We start from the raw sequence: 24,113 nt of genomic DNA on the forward strand, positions 1-24,113 counted from the left end.
AAAAGCTTTCCATTTCATCTCAGTTTCATGAGGATAAATGTCTTCATGTTTTTAAACTGGAGGTTAAGAATGATAGGCAAAAACGCATCCAGTCAATAAACAATCTGGGTATCTAATGATCTGATAATTGGAGAGTTGAACTGTTGTCTGCGTCCCGCCTGATGACTAATATGGTAACCTTGACGCTGACCCAGGGGCCAGTTTCCACTGACCCGCTCTCTTGATTTCCAATTAAGCCAGCGCTTAAGACAGGCAGGACATAAACAGTGTCAAATACTGTTCATTAACCTTTGTGTGGGGATATGGAAGCATGCAAGATATACTAAGAACAGCTCTGATGGACAATGAATGATGGCTAAGACAGAGAGCATAGAAAGAGATAGAGAAGGGGGTAGCAACAGGGAGAGATAGATAGATTAGATAGATAAATAGATAGATAGATAGATAGATAGATAGTTAGATAGATAGAGGGAGGGAGAGAGAGAGAGATAGAGAACTGTCTGCCTTTCATTTTCTAGTCAAGACTTTCAGTATCCCATCTATTGTTACCTTTTGGAGGGCAATCATCTTTGAAAAGGCACTGTACATACTAATGGTGCTCTCCTTGAATCATAATGCGCTGTCACTGAGATATGTAGTTGGAGATGCCAAAAAGTTTTTGACCTTCTTTTAACTTAGGCATTCTTGAATGGGAACAACTTCAGCATAGCATAATCTGTCTTGTTTTGTTATTAACCTCTCTTTCTACTCTTTCTGAGTTACTTCCTTTATGTTTGACTTCTTGCCGTTTTTCCTCCAGAAAAGTGCAATTTCATGAAAACCAAACCAACATCATTACACCAAGGGAAGAAAAAAAGAAAGATATCAGCCACTTTTGTGTCTGTAATTATTTTATCAAATTATGCCAATAGGAAAAATAAGCACTTCAGCCATACTTATAATGATTATGATAGGTATTATAGATCATAATAGATTGATCATAATATGATAAAAATGACAATCATGACAAAAGAAATTCATGTAGGAAAAGTAGTGCTAGTTCCTCATAATACATAGACTTGAACTTTTCACTGAGATGAGTTATGTGATAGGCAAGAGCCAGTTGATGCCGAGTGCTGATGATTGACACCTTCGAAACTGCAGAATTGCAAATCAAAGCAGTAATAGAAAAAAGAAAAGGAAGAGAAAAAAGGAAAATGTGGAATAATTACAGATAACAAAGAAACATGTTCAAAATAATACATTACACTCTCCTGTTGGCACTACTATAATACAGCTACAAGGATGATTAATATTTGTTTGTTATCATATGAAATAAAAACCCTGTCCCTTTTGCGCATACATATGCTGTAACAATATAATCTGTGAATTACAACAGATGTTCTGAATGTGCATTAGGGTTTGAATGACAAGCAAATAATGTTTAGTGTGTTTAGTAGTGGAATAAATCAACTCTTGAAAGTGTTGAAATGAGATGTTTGGCAAGCCACATACACTTTGGATTTCTTCCAGGAGGAGAATGTTAAAGTATGCACCCCTCCGTCAGCAGAATGAATCAGTCCACAGTTCTACCAATCAGTCTCCTACTCTGTCTCCCTGGCAGCAATGGGGTGAACCATTGGCAGTGGTAGGCGTGATTGTGAATAACTGTTTCGCAGGGCAGCTGAATGAGCCCTCACGTGCCAGCTTTTAGGGTTTTTTGTGTTGGAGAGAGAGAGAAAAAAAAAAAGGGACAGCGGTTGGAGCTCCTGTTGTATTATTGCTGGCTCAACCCTCGGGCACATGCTAGCTACCAGCAGTTTTTCTTTTCAATTTCCTCTGTTTCTCATCCGCTCTCTCACTCTGTCTCTCTCTCTCTCTCTCTTTCTCTCACGTATTACTCTCTCTTCGCACGGACCTGAAACAGAGCGGCAGATGAAATTTTGTGAATACAACGACTCTCTGGATCATTACGTTTCGTGCCCTTGGTATTCTCAGGCAGGCTCTTCCTTTGTGCTCCGACAGTGGAATAAACTGATATTATGCTGTACTGTGCTGATGGGAAATTCAGTGGTGACTTATATTTGGACTATACATGCATCTATTCAGCTAAGCATCTTTGGACAAGCAGTCTGTAATCCATCATTTTTTTTTCCCTTGTGGTAAGATTAATTTTCATTCATATGTTATCAACAGCTTTTTATTTCAACACATGTATGATCAGCAACCAATGTGCATGCTTGATGTAACACACATGTGGAGGTGTAACATTTGAATGATATCATTTATACCTTTTTAATCAGAGGAATAGATAGGTCATGACTCTTGGTTAGACCTCAGAAGATGAGACAGCCTTGATGCTGAAAGAATTCTAAAATAAGATAAAACGAAGAAAAATGAAGAGAATTGTTCTACCAATTACATATTCCGGAGAATATTCTAATCTGTGCTGAAGCTATAGAGGAGTGTGAAATGATTTGTGTATTATACCGCCCAATTAAACATACTTTCGAAAAAATACAGAGCCTTTTATCCGAGAGCATTAAAGGGACTGTACAGTACTGGTTGAGGTGGGGATTCATGTTTTGAATTCTTAAGTGAGATAATGAGAAATTTCTTATGAAATATGAAAGAGCATGTAATTTGAAGAAGGATTCAACGTTTAATTGATGAAAATCATTTTTGAAATGGCTGAGATATCCAAAAAAGTGATAATAATAAAAGGCGACATGCCACAACTTTATTAGGACCTCTTTGTTTAACCTTGTCTTGGGATATCTCAGCCATTTCAAAACCGATTTTCATCAAATAGAGTTTTGATACCCCTTAGAATTGCATGCTCTTTGACATCTCATAGAGTGGTTTCTGAATATCTCGCAAAACGTTAAAAGCTAAATCCTCACCTTGACCAGAACTGTACACACCCTTTAAACTGCAACTTTCTATGATTTGAAAAAAAAAAATGTATTAATGGTATGCATCGTATCCCTCATTTACAGTAAGCTTGTAGAGGTAGGGCCATTTTTTTGTTGCTCTTAAATGAACAAGTAGAATACTCTGACCATTTATGATATATTTCATTCCTAGAACCATCAGCAACCTGGTAATATGCAGGTACAATGGTACATATTGTTTGCCAAGATCCAGAAGGTCATTATTACAGTTGGGGGGGGGGGGGGGGGGTGTTATTGGTATCACATCATAGAGTGCAATCTCCTCTACATTATGATGTCAATTTTAGATTATTTCCATTTTTAGTAAAATGTTTAAAACCAAAACCACAAGGGGGATATTTTCCCCAATATTTGGAACAATGCTTATCAATCTACCCATTTTCAATGAAATAAACTTTTTATTTCTTGAAAATTGATTGTTTCGTTTTTATTTCCGTTCACATCTTTGGACACGATAGTGCATTTCTGTTCCTCAGCCAATGATATTTTGCTGTTGCTATCATGAGAGGGTGGGAGAGAAGTTATGTATTGTGATAAGATAGGCTACTTCACTATTCCGTACATCATAGTACTCAAGTGATGGCAAATTTTGTTAATACTGTCATGTACGCCTGAAGAAATCAAGTACATGTCCTTTTTCTTTAATAATCGCATATCAAGAACGGAAGCATGAAATATTAATGAACTTCTCTGATTATGTCCTTGGCCCAAATAGAAATCAATCCTTTACTGCCTTTTACCATCCATCATATATGAGAAGTACCTTGGAGTTTGATGTGTCTGTAATTAAAGACTTCTGTGTGTATATCAATACCCTGTTGGAAACGAGCTGATATTGCTATACCACGCATTGCCCATAGGCACCTGCCCGGGTATACTTGGGACAAATCTTTGAGGGGTCAAGACTCTTTGAAATGAAAATCCACTTCACATTCAAATTGACTTTAATAATAGATGTAATATCAACCAAACAGCCTACAACAATTCTGGAACCGTCCCTGCTCTCTTTGTTTGAAATTGCACTGCTTATTGAATTTCCCTTTTAAGCCTGTGATATTTGGATAAGTGACTATTCCCTAAAGCAAGGAAACATAGTTTTATGAAGCTGATTTCCATGTTGGACCCTCTTTTTTGACACGATACTAATAGACTTATACTGAAACATGCAATGTTGAATCTATTTTGATTTACTAATTTTCAGTTTAAATCACTCTGATGTGAGGCTGCATCTGAATAATGCCTTTTCTGATGAAAACATTGAAGACATTTTTTTTTGGAATGACAGGTAGCAGGCTAAACTGCCAGAATCTGTGATGATGATGATGATGATGATGATGAATATTCACCCAAGGTGCATGTGAGGTCATCTACGTGATTGAAGCATCCAGCAAATCGTGAAAAGTTGCTGCAGTTCAATCTACAAAGTGCATCTTCAGAGAATCAAGTGCATTTTGTTTTGTTCTGGTATCAGTTTTTCTTGCTGGTAATCTGCCAGAGGCTCTACACACTTTACCTCATTTCTTTTTTTTTTTTTTTTGTTGCCTTAGAAAGAAACCCTGGGATGAATATGACTTTCACAAATACTAATTGCTGAATGATGGCCCGTCTCAATTACAGCACGGTCCAAAGGTGGTCTGTGGTTAATTGAGAGGTCATTCACATCCTGGTATGATCTGATTCAGAGATCCCATTGCGTGCCTGTAACAGGATACCAGGTGGTTTGGACATTGGGCAGGCTATAGAGATAAAATAGAAAGCCTTGGGAAAATTTCATGAAAATAATTATCATATGCCATGTCATACTACCTCTAGTTTCAGTCAAAAAACAAAGCAGCTGTACATGATAGTCTTTTCAGTATACTCTTTACCCCCTGAAATATCATACTTGTACTTTTTGGGGTCAGCTGAATCACTTCGTTTTCTATTTCTTTTTTTTAAATACTTTTGATTTGACCAAAAAAAAAAAACTGCAACAGGTGCTCTGTTCAGCTCTACAATGGAATGTTTGTACATGTATGTGCATAGTTTTTCAGCCATCATCATTTACCCGCATACTGCAGAAGCAGAATTTCTTTGTGCTCGGTGGGTTAGGATAAATGTTTTATATTTTTCAGATTTGTGGACGGTCACAACAATTAAAGGGGGTTCTCACTGAGCGGCGAACGTTTGCGAACATAGCGAAGATGGGATTTCGCCAGGGTTCGTAAAGGGTTGCAAAAGGTTCGTTAAAAGTCGCAAGAAATTTCACAAACAGTTTTTATTGTCGCAAGCAGTTTTTCTGGTCGCAAAGAAATTTTGAACATGTTCAAAATTTCTTTGCGAATTTGTATTTTCGCTAACAGTTTCAAACATTCGCAAAACACTCGCAAGAATTCGCAAACGGTCGTGATACGGTATTGCTAAAATTTTTTATTGATTTGCCACTGCTAGCCATGGTTCCTATATAAAAGCTCCTGAAACAGGTGAGGTTCCACTCTAAGAAAGTTTTTGATGCTCTTGACATTTTCATCATGTAATTGCTGCAAAAGCTTTTCATATCGACCAAAGGCTGTCCTCTGCAACAACCTCTCTCTGACCCGAACAGTCTTTCTTTTCTTCTTCCTTTCTTATTTTTCTTTCTCTTAAGCTGCACGATAGCTGTAGCAGCAGCCAGGTAAAGCAGCTCTTCAATGATATAGCAGCACATTGAGCCTCTTCTTGGCATAAATTCATTTCCATATTCTGGAAATCCATCATGAATGGTGGTCACAAGAGATCTGAATGCAGTGGAAGGTTGGACATTCGTTTTATGGGTCTGACTATACATAATGGACTGGTACTTTTCCAGGTCTCAAAACATTCACAATTTGTTGCAAGGGATTGGCAAACAGTTGCTAATATTTGCAAAACTGTCGCTAACATTTGATAACAGTCGCCAGTAGTCGCCACCTGTGTTTCGCAAACATTCGCTCAAGTGTTGCTAACATCGAAAAAAGTCGCTAACTGTTGCTAATGGCAGAAGCGAACCCTGATTTTTCGCAAACATTCGTCAGAAAAATTGGCGAATGTCAAATTCGCAACGTTCGCAAATACCCCCTTAAGCGACCACTTCAAACAGCTCAATGCTGCCATGGTGGTTAAGGGCTTTGGCAGCGTATACTGCGGAAAAAAGGTAACTGGTCAACATTACAGCAGCAGATTCACTCATGTTGTAGAACTAGAGAACATGAAGAAAACATTACAAAAAGTCTACACGCGAACGATGACAAACAGATAATGAGCTATGACGTAGATCCGTCATTTGCATACCACCAATCACAGTGCGTTGAGCGTTAAAGAATGATACACATTAATGATGCAATCACGCGCCGCAAATGCTACATTGAGCTAATGTATTATAATGAAATCTAAATAGTAATAAAGACGTGCACACCTATTGTCACGTCACGAATTTGCATACGCACTACGTTATGATCACGCGTTGACCCGATGCGACCTCGTAAGGCCCATAACATTTAGCCAATCAGTGTAGCGTATTCAAGTGAGAAGCACGCAGGGACGCACCATTGCTTTAGTGTATGAACATCTTGGTGGGTTACTCACTCGGGGCTAAACTGACATGGTTTATGAATATTGAAAAGGTACTGATGGCGAAGTTTCACGAAATTCCTCCAAACTCAGTATAAATACACGTGAGTATTTGCTTCAACTCACTTGGCAGGTGCATTGTACAAAAACAAGAGGTATGGCAGTAAAATAGCCCTTCCAAAATGGCCTTCAGGCTCACAGTTGGCACACCACGCTGTCAATGTAAAATCGCGTGTTGTCGTAGAGCTGATTGCGTTTGAGTGAGAAATGACACCTAATTTTCAACTTGAAAGGTACCGATGTAAAATTTTCACAAAACTCTACAAATGAGGTATGTAGAGCAAGTTTGAAATGTAGATTTTCAGAAAAACCAGGTGCATTTAAGCAAAAAGACATATTCTGGGAGGTATGAGTTCGTAAAGTCGAGAGTCCGCGTAAATGTCCTATACCTGATTGTTTGCACTGCACGGTGCATTTAAAAACGCTCGTTTCCTATGGAGGATGTCACCGCACTTTTTGTAATGACTACGGTACAGATAATACAAGAGTAATACCTGTACGATATATGGCTACCTTGAAATCAAAGATACAAAGTATATTATCTATTTAGGACATTTTAGCAGCACTTAAAAAAAAATGTGTAGTCTCGTCCATTCAATTTTCATTGTGCAGTACAAGAGCATATTGAACAAAACGCATAGACCGACAATTTATTCCCCATAAACTTCCATTGTTAGTGGCAGTGCAATAATACATTTTGTCTTGTCTCTTGTGTGAGCACTTGATGAGTGCGTTAATATACAAATGATGCACAGGATAGATTGCGTTAGTGTAGGCGTATAGTGCACTCGAGGGTATTTACAATTGTGAAACATGCACGAGGCGAAGCCGAGTGCATGTTGCACTACATTGTAAATACCCAGGAGTGAGCTACGCCTCCACTAACGCCACGAAATAATCCTGTGCATCATTTGTTTTATAAAATGGGTCGAAAATTCAAAAACTAACAGCATTTTTCAGCGTTTTTCACGTACCTTTGTGGGTCAAGACGTCCGAAGATGTTCGTCCCAAACATTTACGCACGTCGCACTCAGAAATCCCGCACATACAGTATAAGTATGGTGGGGGTTGGGTTTCCGGACACTTAAGTTCTCGCATAAAAACTTACTTATTTTACATAGAATATGCACCCTTTACCTTAAAGACTTGATATAGACTCCTCATATAGGCCTACTAGACAACATACTCTGAAAATGGCGTGAGAATTAACCTGCTAAATCGTTGGATTTGCCCTTCAAAGTGACTCCATGTACGCGTCCGGTCCCACAACGCTTGGTCTCCTGTACTGTACAAAGTGTACGTAAGTAGAGTATACGTACGCCACACATGTTACTACAGTGTCTGAGTATGCACAAGGGAAGAAAGGCCGGCCGGCCGGCAGCCCGAACTAGAAGTTGTTTACAGGATTGACAGCGCGTATGCATGCAATTCAAAGGAGCCGCCGTGCGCACAGACGATCGGCAATAGGATTTAACACGCAGTGCAATGGGACTAGAATAAAGGAAGCACACGTGACTCATTTCAGCGCTTCTTATTGGCTACATTCTTGAACCCATTTTATAATGCTTGCTACTGTACTAAGTGTACAAACTGTTATTAAATTCACAAGTGCACAAATGTCTTGCTACAAACCCAAATGTGAGTCACTCCTTTTTTAGTGTAGAGTTGACTTCAAAGTCTAGTAAAGTAGTAGAAGTAAGGTACTTTTTTTTTTACAGTTTGTATTGTTATATTAAATTGCAAGCCAAGAAATACAAACATACCACAGCTATTGGCCAATGAGAGCTGTGAAGTAATTTTTTTTTTTTTTACGCATTAGCAATCATAATAATCCTTTGCCACAGAAGTTCTCACAATCTCCTTGTTCACTTCCCTTTCCTGTGCTAGAAAATATGCTAAGGGTGTGTTTATGCTTCCTTTGCGAGGGCAGAATGTGCGTTTTGAAATGCCGATCATAAACGCGCTTCCACGGGGTACTATTTATGCTTCCTTTCTGAGACGAACGCTTCGAATTCCGCGCTCTTCAGTCAGAATCTGCTAGGCTCGACTGCGCATGTACGTTGACCCTAGGGAAGGTAGGTCAAACTTGGGCGCGCGCTTTAATTATCAAAAAGTCGGCTGCTACATGCTAGCGAAGCTAGCTGCTATACTCTCTCATCTTTCGTGCATGGTTCGTTCTTGTACATCCGATCACGTATCACCGAGACAGGTCTTCACTCATTTGCGCTTGATGATAATCAGTGATAACACGTCCATTGTTTTTTTCGTACCTCTAGGTACATTTTCGCTCATTACTCGATCGTGGTGTAGATTTTGTTGTTGTCTTGTTTCTGGCAAAACCGTTCAGTTCTTGCTGTGTTTCGGGCTCGGCCCAAGCAAGGAGGAGAGCCGTGAGTTCCTCCTCACTATAGTTCGAGCCCTTCGAGCAATCCATAATTACCACTTGACCATGGGATGGAGGTTAGTAACTATTGTCCAACATGTATTGACCTGCCGGCCAGCCGCAAATCTTCACCAACTCAAGTAATTGACAAAAATAGAAGTTCAAAGAAATATCAAAGTAAAAAGGGAAGCATAAACACGGCCTTGCTGTTCGTCTTATCCATTGTCTTAGCAAGTCAGCGGCACGCAGTGTGCATGCTTCCATCCATACATACACATGTGGTATGTGATGTGGCCAGCGGCGCGGGGTTTTCGCCGGAACCGGAAGCACCTTTTTAATGACGTCATTCTAAACGTCTTTAAATTTTGGTGCCTGTTTATACTTCCCTTCGAACAGCGTTTCTGTACGAACGCCGATCGTAAACACTCTATTTTGTGCGTTTTGAAACAATGTTTTGAAACGGCATTTACATGTATATAGAAATGACCAAGGACGCAACCGGTTTTGAACTAAACGCATATCAAAAGGCTGATTCTGGCCCGAAAAGGGGAAGCATAAACACTGCCTAATAAACACCTAAATATTCTCATGCTGTTTAATTTTATACTATGAGAAACAAAAAAACCCATGGTGATTAAAATTCCTTTCAATGGCTCCCCCTCTCTAGGCAACATATAATATAGCTAAATAAGATATGACTGTATTTGAAGGTATAGCCCAGTTTACCCAGGACATACAATATCACTTAGCATAAACATGTGCTTCATTTTTTTTTCTTTTTTGCTGTTGTTTACTCTTAGTCTTCATATTTATGAAATAGACAAATTAACAACCAGATGCACAAGATAAAATGATCACTCTTAAAGGTCCTCGCAAGTTTGATCCAGTATTCAACCCTGGGGAATTACTCTGTTGATCTGCTTATATGAAGGCCCGTATGTTGGGTTGTTTAGTGTGGCCAGATGACCTGCACAGCATGTTGTTGAAATGTTATCGTAGTCAATCATTGTTTGTGAGTTTCACTTCCCGGTCGGAAATAACCACTAAACATTTATTTGATATCCCAGGGAGACACAAACATGTCTGCCTTCAGAGGGGATATAGTACTTGAATCATGCTGCTAGAATGAGGAACCTCCTTGTGGAAACTTGTACAAGATCTTCAAATATACAGGTAGAAAATGATATTGGTATAAGCTCTCATATTAAAAAAAAAAAAAAAAAAACGGTTGTAGATAAAAGTAATGACTCTGGACCTATGCTGAGATATCAAATGCAAAACATAACTCTTAACCTGTTGAGGACAGACTGATTTTGCTACAACATGCATTTCCCATAGACACCTGCCCGAGTATACTTGGGACTCATTCTCAACAGGTTAAAAGGGCTAAAAATGTATCTCCAACAATTTGGAATGTGCTAGCGGTATAGAAGGACCAATAAATTTGTCTGGCTGATGTGATTTACTAGGTTAATGAGTTGTTTTGGAGTATTTTGAAAGCAAAGTGTACAATGATCTTGATCGTAATATATACACAACATTTACTCTAGAAGAGCCCTCCCCATTTAGTAGTGGTTAGGTGGAATACGGACATGATGATCGTTAGCACCCTAGCAACAAACTACATTCGATTCACTCTGGCGGGGTGTGGATCGATGGGTACTGCTATGTCCCCGATTTGTTGATTCTTGATAAAAGATTACAAAACTGTGATATAACATAACAATAATGATCAATACGTTTTCAGATTGTACTACTGTCGGTGTACCTTTTTTGGCATATATTTTGCATTTTCGTTGTTATTCAACTGAAATCGTGTTATTACAGCACTATTTCACATATTTGTTAGAACCATGTGAGTCCATTCAGAGCGAATTCTGACAGTTTCTAAGACATTACAGGAAGTCAGCTTGTAGATAAAGAGAGAAATTCATCTATTTATGATGAAAATACACAGATCTGGGTTTCATGAGATCTTGTATCCCAACAGGTGTTAATTTCATTCAATAGTCTTACGATATCTTACCATGACAGAGAAACAATCGAGTCATAGATATATATTTTGTACCATTCAAGCATAAATTAACACGAGATATTTGACTCTTTGAGCGTACCTAATAGATCAAGTTAGATTTTCCAAGTCTCACCTAGCTGTATGCTACCAGCAGAAAAGAAGAAGCATCTTTTGCCATCACTAGAAAGATATTTTTCTCCTCTTGGTTCGTTATCAGCAGTAAATTTTTAGCAGAGGTCTTATGAGGCAGAGGTGGAAAAGTCTGGCATTGTAATCAGGCACAGCTTCAGTTTTACTCTTTAAAATCAATGATTGCACTGTGTACAGTATTGTACTGTAAAAGTGGATATTTTCGCGCGACTAATTTTTCGCGCTTGGCAGGGTAAGAAGAGTTTCGTGTGTCTTTAATTCCGCGGAATCAAGACATCACGCACAGGATCATATGGCAAGCAAAAATATTCACGTGCTTTTATTTTCGCGCTACTTTCTGGTTGCGCGAAATGCGCGAAAATTTCAACACCGCGAAAATTTCCACTTTTACAGTATTTCAAGTATTGGCTGACCTAAAAATCATGCTCTTCTGTTACATACTGTGACTTCATAGCATGATTTTGCAATCCAAATCTGGCCTTGAATGTGTTGATGCAGTAATATGGGTCATGAAAAATTTATTGTTGGAATTTGATAATTCAAATCGTGATCCAGTCATGGCAGAACAGAATAATGAAAAGAACAAACAAAACAAACCAAAATCATATAAGGAGAAAATTTGCAAAGTTGAAAACATATCACAATTTTTTTTCCACTTGTGCACAGTCTGATGTACCACTTCACAATATTGTAAATTACAGTATATTCGTGGCATGAAAATTTCGCGAATTGGAGCCGACGGCCTTTCTTGCAGCTCAAATTTTTGCGAATTGCCGCTGGCATCCAATCCATGTTGTGTAGGCAAGAACTTTCGCAAGCATTTTAATTTTGCGAATGTTGGCGCTGGCGAATACGCGAAATCAAAATGCACGCATAAATTCCTTGTTTTACAGTAGTCTGGACAGCTGGCTGTACATTTAGCATATATGGCTGTACAAATGTCACTTGACAAATCATGATTTTTACTGTGATTAGCATCACTATTGCAAATGGTCATAGCACAGTTAAAAAGAAAAATTGTGCTTTGGCTGTAATTTTTCTGGTGATGTTTTGGCTGGCATGTGGGTGCAACTACCCAACAACTTTCATCCAATGCCACCATTTTCAAATGGTGCAATTTTTCTGTGGCAGTTTAAATGTCCCTAGGGAGTGAAGTTTCATTCAGCACACAGAATTGAAGGTCAAAATAGTTAAGCCAGCCTTCAAACCAGAGGCCAGTTTAAGATTGACCTAATTTCATATATGGAGTTGATATATTGGAGAGGAAAGAGAGGGAGAGAGAGAGGGAGTGAGATTGCAGTGAGATCTCCAATAGGGCCCATTCACACACAAGAATTATTAGTGTTTGGATCACATTGCAAAAATTGGTTTCATTTGCTGCATTTCAGACATTGGTGGGAATTTAGTACGCTCATTCACATACAACCAAAGAACTTTAAATCTCCGAGCTGCATATGCCTAAACAATGACTTGGGCATGACTTCGACATCCTTGTGAGCAGACCTACAATAAAGTATGTCAAGTTGCATTATTGAATTTAAAAACTGGAATTTTTTCACATGCAGTTTCCACACACTGCTTGAAGCAAATTATCAATAGGGTTTCAAAAAAACAAATAATCAGGGATTGATTTTTGCATCATGATGCAGATCCAGATAGTTTTGTGGGTTTGTGTGTGTGTGTGTGTGTGTGTGTGTGTGTGTGTGTTTTGCAACACTTATGAACGAATGGTTTTTGTATAGCATTACAAAAATCAATTTTTGAAAGCCATGATTTAGGGGTGTGTGATGGAGCATGCAGAATGTGTGGGAAGATTATGTCATAGAATGGTCTGAAAGCTGTGAACTTCTTTCCTGAAAACTGGAGGTATAATGTCCTGCCCAGTAATTGTAAGTGGGAAATCATTCAATCATTAAATTAATCAAATCACACCTGTAAATTTAGAACTCTTACCGAGGAAAGTCACTGTCAAGATCTGATGGTTACATGGGTTTTCACACTGACCAAAGAGCTTGTTTGAAATTACATTATTTGGTATGCATCATGAGATATTTTCAGATTTACCAAGTATGCAGGTAGAGAAATGATTCTCTTTGCCATCTACAAATGATATTCTGATACCACAGCCATGTCACTAAACCCTCTAACCTGTCAATCAAGCATGCAACTCTCGATATGCATTCATAATAGAGATGTACACAATACGTGCATGCTCAATAACAGAAGTGCAAATGTGCATCAACGGTGGGCACCATTTCCTCAAATGTATATTTTGGTCATGAAAATTATTCAGATTACTAGCATGTATGTGGTATAGCGCGAAAATTGATTGGATATCACCTTCAGACCATGGTAGGTCAAACATGAATGAATGAATGACTATGTGTGCGAGAAATGTGATTCAAGGTTGCATTCAGACATACAAAAAAAAAGGATATTGTGTCACAAAGAAAATACACATGGATGTGCACACATATGTGCAAGTGGTCTGTTTTTGTTTTGCTGGTACATAATGTATGTGAATGGATCAACTCACAAGCCAGCCCAGGTGCATAACGTGAGAGAGAGAGAGAGAGAGAGAGAGAGCAAGAAAAGAGAATGGCATATAGTATCAGAGAGAACCTTGATCAAACCAAATATAGAGGGATGGATGAATAATGAAAGGAGAGAGAATGAAATTGATTGATACAGGCCAAGTTGAGAAGAGAGGATAGAAAGAAAGTCAGACATAGTCAGCCAACTTTAAATTACAACCAAGTCTTGCCACAGTTAATGACCTAACCTAATTACATCATGGGTGGATAAGTTAAATGACCTGGTCGCTAAATATGTAATCGAATAAACTGATTTGGGGGGAGATATTTTCTAGAGAGGGGAGTCTTATTTCTGCCATATTTGGTTGCATTTTTCATGATGGGAGATTTTAAGGCATTTTGTTCAGTTTCTCTGGAAGTCAAATGGGCTCACAGGACTTGGATATTAAGTGTTGCACCGTATTGAAATGCACATGATAACATCAAGCTATACCTTGTGCTAGAGCACTTGATCATTCAATCAATTTACTAATCCTTTCCATATTTATATTCATAAAAGTACATTTCCGATGATGTCCAGTAAAACTACTATGAATATGATTACCAGCTAATGACAAAGTGCAAGTCATAAATTCTAGCCAGAATGAAAATAAGATTCCCTCTTTTTTTTTCATTAGATGGCCCTTCCATATCCTATGAATTTCTGAGTAAATGTCACATTATGATAAGGATCCACCACCTTGTTATCTTTGCCTGATGGAGGCTTAAACTTTACCAAGCGTGTGAGACAATTTTGTCAGACACCCCTCAGGAATGCTCTGCAAATAAAGACCAGTGCCCCTAGGGGGCAACCAATTTCTGCCTGCAGCAGGGCTGCAACATGGACAAGATTAAATTCTTCTGATATCGCATAAATTACCAAGATGGACCATTATCTGCACATGAAGTCGTGACATTAATTGTGTGTAGTATCACATGATAAGTAGAGACATTCATGAAGCAAGAAAGATACAGATAACCAGCAGTTACTGATCCTTCTGTTATAGGAGTTGTAGTGACATTTTTGACGGGATTATCATAACTATAGCTGTAATCAAATGATGTACTTTAAGTAATGAGTATTATATCAAACAAACAAACAAACAAACAAACAACCTGATTTTTCATTTAAAGACTAAGTGTGCACAACATGGAAGAGACAACATGATAACAAGTTAAGTGAAATGTCACATCCATTTTCATGCTGGCTTGAGTAAAAATATAGTAACAAAACAAATAATGCAGAGGAAGTTTCATTGAAATTGCATGATTAAACAAATCTATTGAATTCTAATGTTTCATGTGTTATCATGAAAGAATGATATTAGCACAACAACATAACCCATAACACAACCACGATATCAATCTATTCACAACCCTCCCATGGGCTTAGATATTTTATAGAGCATGTTTTAGGTTGATGATTTACTGTATACGCCGAATATTTTGTAAGGTTTTCATTATCGCGAATTTCGCGAGTCAGTGGCTAGTCGCAAAATTAAAGACATGCAAAAATAATGACTCCGATCCCGATAAGAATGTGATGCACACATATACATTTCTCCATTCAATACTGTACTCCATGATCGCAAATTTAACCACTTGCGAAATCATCAGGAAGTCCCAGTTCGCGAAAATTTAGACTCGCTAAATAAATGGCGTATACCCTAGCAACTGCAATATCCTACTTTTTGAAATCATTACTAAGTAATTGTATCTCTAATAGTTTGATGTGTGTGACACAATTTGTTCTTTCTAACTGCATAAATGAAATAGAAAGATAGTGACGATTAGTATACATGATGATTTATCTGTTACAGTTACCTTAAACATTTTACAGTAATCATAGTTTTACTTTCAATGAGAAACATGGTGTAAATATCATGTGTATTGTTATGATACACATATTAATTTCATTTCTTGAAACTACATTACTTTGATGGGACATACAGTTAGCCAGGTACATGTATGTCACAAATGTCAGATGATTTGAACACTCTCGTTGTCCCAAATGCTAAGATTCTGTGATGCTGTCCCTCTAAGTTTCATGTCTAACGTTTGACATCATTGTGTATGAAAAATGGCATATACCTCAAAAGAAAAGTCATTACTTTCTCTTTAAAGGAATCCATTATCAAGCCACTAAGGAGTCTAGCTTGATGAGTAGAATAAGCAACTGTTTAGCTAAGATTAGAATAACAGATAATTAGGATAGATCATGAAAACAGTTTATTGAATTGAATGTCAGAAACTCAATATTAACCTACTTTTCCAAGCATACCTTAAAGGACAATTCACCTTCATAGACATGTGGGTTCAGTGAATGCAGCAATATTAGTAGAACACATCAGTGAGAGTTTGACCAAAATCGGACATTTCGTTAAAAGTTATGATTTTTGAAGTTTCTGCTCAGTCACGGCTGGATGAAAAGACTACCATAGCTTGTGATGTCACATGAGTGCAACGATATAGAGAAAGAATAAAGAAAATTCAACATATTTCCATTTTTCTCGCATAACAAAAGAACAATTGACTTCTCTCTTTCAGAAGGCAAGGGGAATAATATTACCCTTAACATACGTCAGTAGCAAGTCGAAGAAATGTGCACTGTATTGAAAAAGTAAAGTTTTGTGAAATTCTCTTTTTATTTTCTTTATATCTTTGTACGCATGTGACATCATACACTATAGTAGTCTTCTCTTCCAGCAGTGACTGCGCAGATACTTAAAATATTCATAACTTTTGAACGGATTGTCCAATTTTCCTCAAACTTTCACTGATAATAATGTGCACCTTTTATCAAACACAAGCAACATTTTTGCATCACTTACTACCCTTAGAATACTGACAACATTTGAGTGCTTACATTGTCCACAACCAATAAAATCAATTCACGCTAGAAAAATTCAGGAGCAAACTTTTTTCATAGTTCTAATGCATATACGGTGAGTACTTTGCTACTGCTCCCTTAAATATTATCTGCAGTGTGCTTTTTAAATCAGATGACATTTGCACATTTAAATTGTCAAAGCTTACTCATCATATTGTCTTGTACACCTGCTTGTATGTATGCATGCAGATTTACACAGATCTGTTTCTTTTACATCCTGGCTGTCATCGAAGTAAGTCTCTCCGTGGCACTTATTTCCTTTAAAAGGCAATTTGTTGAGAGGAGGTATTGTGATGTAATCAATTTGATGCAGTCATAAAAGCATAAAGACAAAACAGGAAAAGTATACTGTCATGATGTGTAAGTCAATGTGCTCTGTCTGTCATGATAACCTTACAACAGTTTGGAGAATGCAAGGCATGGTTTACAGGTATAGCAGCTTGTCTGTTACACACTCCAAGATTTGAGTCATACTGTAGCTAGAGGTTTCCATAGTGATATAAAGAAACCTCTAGCCATGACAAGTATTGTACTATAATGTCAAATATTGGAGTGTGTAACAGCCAAGCTGCTATGCATGTATTGTAAACCATGCCTTTTTAATTTTTGACAATTGATCCGCTTCCAAGAATACTGGAAGGTGTTTTGTTAGAGAAAACTACAATTAATACAATGTGTCTGCAGTTCAACAATCCTACATTGATTTCCTTCCCAGCCAGAGCTAAGGTTGAGTTGGCATCAGTTACGATATGGGGCACTGGTTTATATCTATTGTCATTTTTAGAGACGTGAAATCTCATGCCACTTTGCTTTAAAAAGTGAATTCATGAAAGGACTGCAAAGTGTCACTGACTGGTTTCTTCAAAACAATGTCTGTATTAGCAGGCCTTTGCACCTTTTTTTTTTTTTTGGGGGGGGGTACTATGTCTCTGTTGCTACCTCTGTTTATTATTACGGATGTACAATGCCCTCGAATCTGTGGTTATCAATTGATAGACTCAGCACAATTAGGAAATTCAAGGGTGGGAAATACATTATCACTGCAGAATAACACTCCTGTGCCATTTTAGGAAGAGCAATGTGCCCCCTAATCAACCACACATAAAATGTTTTGTTTCATTAAACAATGCTTTCCCATCGTACTAGCCTTCAAAATGTACTGCAGCGAGTTCCTCATCAAGTGTAAATTGAAAGTAGGACTGGCTGTTACGTTTCAGTCATGATGATGTATGAAAGCCCTGAAAACTCTGAAAGATGCACACTTACCTTTTATAGGTATACAATTATAATAACGATAATAACTGCATTTTTATGGCACTTATATACTCATTCATATTCATTAGCATGGGATGTGAGTTTTAAGTGTAGTAACTTGATTATGAAACCCTACATATGTCAGTGATAGGTCCAGATTTGATACCTCCTTTCACAGTGTTGGGTATCTTGTATCTTTTATATCAAACTCAGAATTTGTCCAAATATGCAAAGTTGACATGCATGTGACATACGGAGACAAAATTGCAGTTTGTAAATTAAGGTTTGCCCCATTTTAAGATTGTACATATTGCATTCATGGAGATAAACTTTGGAGTATGTGTGTGAAAATTACTCATTAACCCGTTGAGTACGGTTTGATTTTGCTACGTACAACACGCATTTCCCATAGACACCTGCCCGAGTATACTCGGGACTCGTTCTCAGTGGGTTAAGACACGAAACACATCAGTAAAACGATTTGGTGACGATAAAGTGTACCATATCATCTTATACCCTATCCTCAAACTATCAAGAAACAGAAAAAAAAGCAATGCACATACAATCTAGAATATTTATCAGTATTAACTTTAGGAATATTAATCTTGATGGTAAATCTTAATGGGTTGATTTTCTTCAATATTCTCAAGGGAGATCTGTTTCCAGGATTCTTCTGAAAATTTTACCCTGGTAAAATATTTCTTATTTGTTTGCAAATGTAATCTCACCATACTTATTCCCCAGTGTGTGACTCACACAAAAATCCCTTCGAAGATTATTTGAGAGAGGTTTTAGTGATGTCTAATACTCAGATTTATTGGGGACCAGAAAATATGATGGTACATTTCCTTTGTAAACAAGTTTGATTGTTTCCTTCACTGTAAAGGCAGAATCTCACAGCTGCTTAGAATAATTTGATTGCTGTGATAAAAGGACATTCAATTGCTGCCTTGGTACCCTCACAGCAAAATGGAACTGAGCAAACAAAACCATCCATGTTGGACATTTAAAAGATATTAATGAACATATATGTATAATATATTTAAGTATCTTATTAGTGCAAATTGTCTTTCCTGAATATGAAAGATAAGTGTACATTAAGCAGAAAATACGATCAGATTACGGAAGCATCATTGTGACATTTTAAATCTCGGTTGCACATTACCAAGTGTTTCTAAAGAAAGGAAAACGACCAAGTACATGTAGTATGTGATTTAGTTAGGTGAACCAAGGAAAATGGTGTTGTCCAGGAACCTTGTAACATACTTCCTGAATGCATGATGCTTATGGCTTGGATGCAGACTTGCTTAATTTGCCTTGAAGGAGAAATCCACCCCCAAAATAAATAAACTATAAAAAAAAGGGAGAAACATATTTCCTACAGAATTATAAAAAAATGACAAAATTGGATAAGAAATAAGGAAGATGTGACATTTTGAAATTTTACTTTTTTGTTTGTCTGGAAAACATTTCTTGACCAGTCCTTATGAATAATCAAATGAGTGAGTTGATGATGTTATACCCTCACATTTTTTCATGTACATGTTATATATGAAATTTTGTAAAATTGTTATTGTTAGCTAATACAAGTAAAAGCATGTGCCCATACCAAGATATATCAGAGTTAACATTTGTTCTTTTTTTATTTTGGGTGGTTTTAAGATAAGTTTTATATTTATACAGCTGAAATCTGAGATTTTTGTCAATTCTGTATCATATGAAATGAATAAGAAATTGTGAGAGCATGACATCATCAACTTGCTGATTTGAATATTCATAAGGACTGGTCAAGAAGTGATTTCTGAAAAAATGTGAAATTTCTAAATGTAATATCTTTTATTTCTTACGTGGTTTTTGTCATTTTTGCAGTGTCCTTTAGGGAATATTTTATCTTTTTCTTTTGAAGCATATTTATTTTGTAGGTGGATTTCCTCCTTGAAGGATAAGTAATAGTGCCATGTTGGGACCCTATTCAATTTTTCCCCTCATTTTGCGACAACATTAAATGAAATTCCAAATTAAAACTTTTAATTACCCAGTACATTAATTTGCTGAAAACACAATTTTGTCATTCTAACAGAATTATTATGTTCTGTAGTTTTCTTAGTATTGGGAATGATGTATGTGACAGTTTAACTCAAGAGCCAAAGTTAAATCAATTTTCCTGTGGAAGATGTGCAAGGTATGTGAAAGTGCTTGTGGAGAGACTCTTGCATTTTCTCCTTTGCCCTCCAAAGCTTCCTGAATAATTCAAAGCAACAACAATTCTGTAGCTTCATTGAGCATTCTTCAAGGCACAGCTGCTACGTGTTAACTTCTGCGTACCTGGGAATGTTGTCCAAACTGAACTTAAATATCCATTCATGTGAACTGTTTTTCTCCCAGTGACTTGACAAAATCAGTGTGTTCAGAAGCACTAAAGATGTGAATCTATTTACTTCAAGAAATGTTGGTACTTACAGTAGTCACCAAGACTTGAAGAAAAAAATATACCATAAGGAAAAATGTTCAGAATGAATCAAAATGCAAGCTTAAAAGATGGGTATAGGTTCGGCTGAGATTGGGAATAATATTTTATTCTTTTGCGAGGTAATTAGAAACCACTTATAAGAAATGCTACAGAGCATACAATTCAAGAGGAATTAAAAGTTTATTTGATAAGAAATAGTTTTAAAATGGCAGAGATATGCAGAAACAAAGTAAAACAAAGTGGTCCTGATTAAAAGGTAGGAGCCACCTTTAATTAGGATCTCTTTGTTTCTGAATATCTTGACCATTTAAAACCAATTTTCACAAATAAACTTTGAATACTTCTTAGAATTGTATGTTCTCTAATATTTCATAAGTGGTTTCTAATTATCTTGCAGGAAGTTAAAACCTGAATCCCCATCTCAACCAAAACTGTACCATCCCTTTAATCATTAGGAAAGATATATGATCTGTTTGTCTGAATGTCTGATAAACCTCCTCCAGAATACTGGCAGGCTTGACAACAATGCTTGTCATCTAAAACATAAGTTACAACATGATCTCATTAGACCAATTTGAAGTTTTATTTAGACTGTCATACAGTCATATTGTTAAAATCGCAAACACTATCCAAAGGTAATGTTTGCTAGAAATTTAAAGTATTGAAGGCTATGGGGGATTTCTTTCCTCTTGTGTGTCATGCAGATATGAGCATCAGGAGCTGAGAAAATTTGTGCTGTGATGTTTTAAAACTGACCCATCACCTTGTATGAATTGACCGTGTTTCTTAAGACATTTAAAAGTTACAAATTTCAGGGCTGAAAATTTATTCATCAGGAAATTTCAAATACAAATTCATGACTGTGTCAGAGGTAAAGTTCGTTATTTCACTGTTTGAATCAAGATTGATTTTTATTGAGCAAGCTATCAAATGTGCAGTATAAATCAACAGTTTGCACAGTACTCACACTCTACTTAACCCGTTGAGGATGATTTGATTTTGCTACAAGACGTATTTTCCATAGACACTTGCCCGAGTATACTCGGGACTCGTCCTCAACGGGTTAAGGTGCACATGGAATGCATTCTGCCTCCAACTTTTCTGCCCAACTTCCTAGAAGGACAATTACCCAAAAGTAATATCTAGAGTCTTGGAGGAAGGCAAGCATGGAGGGGATACTCATTAGATGTGAACTCTGGAAAGAGTCTGTTAATTCTTCTCACATGGACCTGTCTGTCACAGGCGATTTGATTAATGATCTTTTATATCACTGGGTGAGGAGACTGCTCTTGTGACAAAAAATTATCTGTACTTCCAGTCTCCCAATAAAACTGAAGAGTACATCATACAGAATATTTGCCCCCACATTGTAATCATGAATATGGAGTAAGTGTCTCCTTGTGGCTGTTTGGTTTGTCTACTGGCCTACATCATAAAGACAAGATGTGATATCTTGGTAATGATGTTTTGACTGTAATTTATCAGCAGTGATACTACAAGACTTTAATGGCCTCAATATAACACAGGACCTCAGCAAATTTAAACTCTCTTGTGTGAAACGTTTTAATGAATTGCACCATATAATTTCATAAATCAATGGAGCAAGACTGGTGTTCATGATGTAGATTCTCCTGGGCCAAAGGAAGGCTATCCTGAGACAAAGTTATTTTTTAACAAAGACTGAAATATATGAACACTGGATGAGGAGAAGTTATAAAGCAACAGGACAAATGATGAGGAAATATGTAGTCCATTAATTCTTGGTTGTTATTGTATTTGACAGAATTGCATCCAAACATCCCAGTCATGTGATTCTTTTGACTCTTGTGTATGACTTTTCATCATAGATATAATCCCCCTCCCTCACCCAGCCCTCATTCATAATTCTCAGTAACATCGAAGTAGTTTTTGTGAGAACACATCTTTTGATGGTTTTCAAGAGAGTTGTAGAGAACATTCATTTTGTGACAGGGAAATAGAATATTGTAACTTCTAGCTTGTGGATACAAATGATAAGTAGGCCTAGTTTGGCATGCAAGCAATGTCACATTTTAGAAACGAGAAAACTAGATCTAGTGTAACATTACTTTATCACTGACTCATTGGTATTATATTGCTGCATGCATCAGAATAGCTTTCACTCTTCTTATACCTTTTTATTTGAAGGTTTTAATGGTATTAGATATCAAAACACACTGCTTTTTGTGTTTTGTTTCAAAATAAGGACTCCATATATATTCACAGAAAAATCTTTCTCAAATGTCTCTACTGATGCAAAATGTACCTGAAGTGTGAAAGTGTGAACACACTATATTTTCTCTGTAGAACATTGTGCAGCACTACTTCCTTATGGGATTTCCTTCACTCTCTATAATGTGCCACTCATGCTGATGTCAAAAGTCTATGTTAGACTTGCGTAGCATCTGTGCATTGCCTGTAGTAACCGGTAACATATGCTGGAGCAGCTGCTGCCTTAAAGTGAGAATTCACTCCAGTTTTAGTCACGACCGAGTCTGTTTCACAAAATTTCTTCCCCTGACTTGCATTTTGTAGGAGAAGTTGTATCGCTCAAGTAATTTATTGTAGAGTTATAGCAATTTAGCAGGGCTATGATAGCAATTTTGTAAAGAAGAGGAGGTTACAGTGGCTGAATTATTGACAAAATAATGGTTTTGAATGTTTCATTGTGAAAACAATGCAAGTTGTGAGGATTTTGTGCATGTGAATGTAAGTCTTTCTTATTTTCAGGCTAATTTCAATAAAACTTCTGCTGTTTGAATGTTTGACTTAACTGAAGAGCAAACTTGAACAAGATATGGAGTTTTCCCTTTAAACTGATCAGCAGCATCTAGGAAAGGAAATGTTTGATAGGGGTGACAGTATGGTGGTTTTTCCTAACCAGGTCTTGCTTGTGCACATTCCTTACACCTCAGAATTGGTTGACTCATCTCACCTCTAAATGACACAACTACCCAAAATTCTTTGTCGATTGAATGACAGCTTCTCATTACAGGGTTTAAGCTAAAAAGAAAATGGTCTTCAGTGATACAAGTTTTTACACAATGCTAACTTGGCAGATATAACCCTCATTTTGATGACAAGAATTGTAGGACAGGTAAGGAGTGATAAGTCCTTTAAGTTGTTTTTTATTTTTCCATCATAGGTCAAATTTGGGTCAAATGTTTTGCAGCAGGAAATGAAAAAGTTCCTTTAAGCGCATGATATTTCCTCTCTCAAAAGATTGATTATTTGTGAGTGAAAGTTAGTACTCTTCGTTCATAAGGAAATAGGTGTTTACTTATTCAAAATTTGCAGTCTTTAACAATACTTACAGAACTTTAAATGTGATGCAGTGTACACTTCTGTTGCAGACACATGAGAACACTATGGAAACAGGTCCTTCATGCTCAAAGCTACTTATTCTGATGTCAAGTGTCTGGAGGTAAAATTTTATGAGACTTAAAGGGACCTACTTGTGTACACCCCCTCCCTCTTGCAATGCCCCTTACCCTCAAGAAAACAACAACAAAAAAGGGCACACGATAGCTACAACAAGAACAACTGCAACATCAAATCATTGCAACTGATTGACAAATTGCCCTACATCAATATCAATAAGCATTGTATTGATCAGTATTTTTTTATCAATACAACACTTATTTATGTTGTAGGGTAATTTGTCAGTCAGTTGCAATAAAAACTCTACCGAAGAATTTCATGTATTGTAAGACACGAAATTTTCGCGGCATGAAATTTTCGCGAATTGGAGCCGACGACCTTTTTCACAGCATGGAATTCTCATGAAGTGCCACTGGAATT

The 24,113-nt window shown here is 37.1% G+C and overlaps 1 long non-coding RNA gene across 1 annotated transcript in view; it reads left to right on the top strand.

Moving 5' to 3' along the window:
- The first annotated feature begins 1,902 nt into the window (after positions 1-1,902).
- LOC139711142 (uncharacterized) overlaps positions 1,903-24,113 on the top strand; it is a 108,204-nt gene continuing 85,993 nt past the window's right edge. The window contains exon 1 of the long non-coding RNA XR_011709497.1: positions 1,903-2,141. This is a non-coding gene — a long non-coding RNA (uncharacterized lncRNA). The remainder of the gene's footprint in view (positions 2,142-24,113) is intronic.

Source organism: Diadema antillarum, unplaced genomic scaffold (genome assembly GCF_040938485.1).
Source record: "Diadema antillarum isolate AM-2024a unplaced genomic scaffold, OU_Dant_1.0 scf00000039, whole genome shotgun sequence".
Lineage (NCBI taxonomy): Eukaryota > Metazoa > Echinodermata > Echinoidea > Diadematoida > Diadematidae > Diadema > Diadema antillarum.